This window comes from Calidris pugnax, unplaced genomic scaffold, assembly GCF_001431845.1.
Source record: "Calidris pugnax isolate Ruff unplaced genomic scaffold, ASM143184v1 scaffold38, whole genome shotgun sequence".
Lineage (NCBI taxonomy): Eukaryota > Metazoa > Chordata > Aves > Charadriiformes > Scolopacidae > Calidris > Calidris pugnax.
Window position 1 is genome coordinate 4,000,192 of NW_015090995.1, and position 5,201 is coordinate 4,005,392.

The window sequence follows — 5,201 nt, forward strand, 5'->3', positions numbered from 1 at the left end:
GGGGGGGGGGGGGAATTAGAAACTAGAATAAGAAAGCAGTTTGGACCAGAATATTATCCCCAATTTCTGCAGTAAATAACAGAGCTATTTGGTGGGTAAAAGGAGCAGCGAGCAGCCAGAAAGCCCTCCGGCGCCTGGGCTGTGCCTCACATCAGCTGGGCCCTGGGTTGTGCTGCCAGCAGCTGCCTGTGCCCCTGATTCCCCCCATCCCCGGGCACGGGCAGCCGTGCCCCCACACCTGCGCCACGTGGCCCTGGAAAGATGTGGGGACAGTGGGGTGACAGGGGGGCTCCTGTGTGCATCACCTCTGGGATGCCAGACACCCTTCCCTGATCCCAGATTGGGGGGATGGATGAGGGGCTGGTGGCCCCCTCTGCCCCCCAGGCTCGCAGCTCCTCCTACACCAGTGAGGCCAGAGAAATGAGAAGGTCTTCTAAATTTTAAATCTTGGGGTTTTTTGGGTTTTTGGGTTTTTTTTTTTTTTTTTTTTTTTGTTAAAAATAGTCTCCTGCAGGGGAAAACATCAGCCAGGCACCCCAAAAAGGAGATACAGGCGTCTGCTCATCTTCTCTGCAGGGGGACTGGGCGAGGGGGTGAACCCAACAAGGGTGTGAATCTCAGCTGCCTGGCACCTCCAGGGCTGACCCTGACCCCCCTGGTCCCAGCCACAGCCCGGCAGCAGATGCAGGCAGGAGATGGGTGCTGGTGCCAGGGAGGAGAGCTCTGCCCCTGGGTGATATATCCAGTAGGACTTGGTCACTCTGCCCGCAGCCCTGCTTGCTGGGGGGGGTCCTGAGAGCCCTGGAGCATCCCTCGGGGGGCTCAGGGTGTGGGGTCCTACTGCAGACCCCCATACCCAAAGCTGGTACCCACTGCCCATCCCTCTGTTGAGCCCGGTGAGGGTTTTATCTCGCTCCTCTCCCCAAACAGCCCGTGCCCTTCCTCTGTCATCCCGGGGCTGTCCTTCTGTCCTTCAGCATGCCTCCCCCTGTCCTCTGCCAGCTTTTTTCTTTTTTTTTTTTTTTATTTTTTAATTTGGTTTTTATTAGCACATTTCGTAGCCTCGCAGCAACCCAGGAATACAAATAGGACAGCGAGTGCAGCCAGGCTCGGGCAGCGGCGAGCGGGGACGGCTCCGGCCATCGTCCTTGGCACCACCGGGGAGGAGGCAGCCGGAGAGATGCTGCCGGTGCCACCGCCACCTCCCCGCGGTCCCCATCTCCTCTCCCCTCCCGTGGGGCTGCCTGGGAGAGCAGGGAATTTTTACAGAGGCAGGAAAATTCACCAGGTCATCCCTGGCTGCCTCTGGGGCACCCGATGGCAGAGGGCACATCCTGGGTTCCCCATCCAGAGATGGTTTTACCCCGCTGATGGGTGAACCCGGGCAGCTGAGGTGCCTGAAGAAGGACGGTTAAAAATCAGCAGCAGATGAGGAGAAATTCAGGCTGGCCGGGGAAGCAGGCTGCCTAAAAATAGCAGCAAGGTTCTCTGCTGTGACAAGACACACCGGGATTTCTCCCGCTGCCCCATGTATAATGGATAACGGCGCTGCCTGCGCCACGGCTGGGTCCTCCTGGGTGCACCTCCTGGGTGCATTGGGGCTGTGCCTGCCTTTTTGGGGGTGCAGGTTTAGGGGGGGCGATTTTTGTGTCTTGCAGGGTCAGCACCCACGGGAGGACTGTGCGATTTTGGCCACTGTGCATCTTTGAAAACCCAGCCCCGTGCCCAGGGCAGTGCAGAAAATGAGCCCACAGGGATGGAAGTGAAAAATTCCTCTCTGAAACTGCGGGGCTGTGAGCTGGAAACCTTCTTCTCCCAGCTGGTCTCCCAGTTGCCTCCCAGCTCACCCCAGGGAGGGCTGCCCGTGTGCCCAGTGTGTGCCGGGGGGGGTCCAGGGCAAGCAGGAGGCTGTCCCGTGCCATCAGGGTGACGGGAGCGGGTGTGACAGGCTGTCTGTGGGGATTAGGGGTGAGGTGGCCGCATATGGGGATGGGGAGAGGGAGGATGCTTTGCTCCTCTGCCCCATATGCTCCTGCTGGTTTTCCCATCTCCCTGCTTTGCCCCGAGGTGGTGGAGAGGTGCAGATCGGCGGTGCCCATCTGGTTCTCCCTTTGTCACCTGCTTGTCCCTCCAGCCCCAAATTTGTCTTCCCCGTGGCCCAGGGAAAGCTCGAGTCTGAGCTGGAGTTGTGGAGCACCGAGGATGGAAGAGAAGGACCCACAAACATCCCAGAGAGGTCTTACCATACAGGGGGTGTATTCAGAGATGTGTGCGTGTGTTTTCCTCCAAAAACTTCATTTAGGTGCAGTGTCTTAGTGCAGATTAGGGGTGGCTGGGGAAAGAAAGCCTTCTCCATGTCCAGCCCCTGGCACACTTCACAAGGGGCAGCGTGGTCATCCCAGGCTCTATTAATGAGTGCAGGTAGCTAAGCCCTTAATTGCCTTGTTGGGGGGGTGGGGAGGTGGTGGTGGTTTTGGACATAACTGGCCACTGCCCAAGAGGCAGAACAAATTGCAAGGTGATCCGGATTGATTTATAAGCATGTTTATTTTTACCAGCCTGGCATGGCCCCCTCCTGGCCGGCAAACGGGGATGCGTCTCCCCTTCCCTGCCTGAGAAAAAGCAGCATTTTCTCTGGCAGGGATGAGGAGAGAAGGAAACTTTTATGCGGGCTGGCAGGGCTGGCAGGCTCCCCCCACAGCCACACACTGGCCCTGGGGTGGGGTTTGGGGGGGGATCATCCAGGGAGGGGGCTGAGCTGCAGGACTGCCCCAAGCGTGCTGAGGATGCCCAGGAGAAGCTCTTGCAACCTCTCCAGCTGAAATGCAAAGGGAGAGGGATACAAAAAAGGCTTTTTGGCAACCCAGTGGCCACCCATACACCCAGGGCTCTGCCCCCCACCCCTGTGGGCAGAGGGTGCAGCGTTTGGGGTGCGCTGTTGGTTGCCCACCCAGCAGCTTGGGGCAGGGTACTCGCCACGCTGGTGGAGAAAAGGCAACCTCAACCTCTTTCCTGCATGTTTTCTTTTCCTTCAAGCCTTAGAAATCCAGGGAGGGGATTTTCCCCATCTCCCTGCTACCGGTGGGTGATGCTAATGGCAGCCCTGGGCAGGGGGTTATATCCCAGGAAGGAAATGCTTTCCGATAAACAGTGCCCGATCACCAGGAATTTTAAGCCACTTTGTGCAGAAATCACAGTCCCTCTTACTTGCCCACATTCACCCCGATGGGGTAACGCTGCTGCTTCATCCCAGGCTGCTCAGAAATTGCAGAGTCAGCAATTACTTAGAAACTATATGGAAAGAAAAAGAAGGGCTTATATTTTTTTCCCTCCAACACCATATTTAATTTTTTTATATATTATATTTTATACAATATAATTTTTTTGGGGAAAATTATGTCATTTTTTTTTCCTCCTGCTGGCTGGGGATCCCCCTGCGCTGTCCTGGGGTGCAGGCTGGGCCCTGCTGGTTTCCAGTGGCCATAGGGGTCGTGGGCTATTTCCAAAGGGATGCTGCCAGGCTGTCACCCTCCCATGGCCATTAGGAGGTGACCATGTCTGGGTCACATAGCTGCCAGCCCACCTGGAGGGCTAAGGGAGGTGCCCAAGGATACCACCATAGCGGTGGCAGAGGGTCTCCCTGCTCTGTTATCCCTCTGAGCCCTTCCCAGCTCCCACAGCTGGCTCTGGCCTCTGCCACCCTGCCCCACTGTGGGAAAGCGAGGCAGGGAGTTGAACTGGGGGGCCAGGAGCTGGGTCCCACTGATGTGGGGTGCAGCTGGCCACCATGAAGCCCTGGCAGCATTTGCACAGCTGCCCAAGTGGTGTTTCCCCCCAAAAACCCATCCGTGGGCAAGCCAAGGGGTGGTTCTTTGGGTGGACGAGGAAGGGGCAGGGGTCCCCACATGGTGGCCCACCCTGATTCTGGCCTGTCACGCCCCAGGGACCCCCCCCCGCAGGCTGGGCCCTGCTGGTTTCCAGTGGCCATAGGGGTCGTGGGCTATTTCCAAAGGGATGCTGCCAGGCTGTCACCCTCCCATGGCCATTAGGAGGTGACCATGTCTGGGTCACATAGCTGCCAGCCCACCTGGAGAGCTAAGGGAGGTGCCCAAGGATACCACCACAGTGGTGGCAGAGGGTCTCCCTGCTCTGTTATCCCTCTGAGCCCTTCCCAGCTCCCACAGCTGGCTGGGGACACCAGGCAGCCCTCTGCCACCCTGCCCCACTGGGGGAAAGCGAGGCAGGGAGTTGTACTGGGGGGCCAGGAGCTGGGTCCCACTGATGTGGGGTGCAGCTGGCCACCATGAAGCCCTGGCAGCATTTGCACAGCTGCCCAAGTGGTGTTTCCCCCCAAAAACCCATCCGTGGGCAAGCCAAGGGGTGGTTCTTTGGGTGGACGAGGAAGGGGCAGGGGTCCCCACATGGTGGCCCACCCTGATTCTGGCCTGTCACGCCCCAGGGACCCCCCCCCCAGCCCAGCAATGTCCCCAGCCCCAGGGACAGCCAGGCCCTGCCACCTTACTGCCTGGCACAAAGCGGGGCATTGAGGGACACAGCGGGGCTTTGTCCACCCCGTGCCCGCCGGGAAGGGGCCGGTTGCCCTCTGCAGGCTTCCTTGGCCCTGCGCTGGCTCCACAGCACCCATGGGACCTGGGGGGCACCCATGGGAGCTATGGCACCCAGGGGACACCTATGGCAGATCCAGGGGACATGGGGCACCCAGGGGAGCTCGCTCCATCTGCTGCAGCCCTGGAGTCATGCCTGTCACCTGGGGACCCTATGGCTGTGCCCATCCGAGTATAATCCCCCCACAGGGGCCAGAGAAAGTGGCCAGAGAATTCCATCAAAAGGAGGGAAAAATCCCAGTTTGGAGACCCCAAGGCTGAATGATGGGGTTCATCACCCTGTTCCCCACTGGTGGGCACTGGGGGGTGGACAGCGGGGCATCACTGCTGTCCTGTGGGACCGGTCTCTAGCACTGCCAACACTGGGCAGCCCTGGGGGTAAACCAGCCTGGCCAGGCCTGGGGGGCTATCCCCAGAGCCACTGATGAGAGGGGGGACACCATGACACCCCCCCCCAGCTGCTCTCTTTCTTTTTCCAAAGCCTTTTCCCCCAAAGCCCTGAGCAGGACCGTGGGGTGGCTCTGCCCACGCAGCGCTGGGGCACCCAGGAGCTGGCAGCCAAGGGGTGCTGTGGGG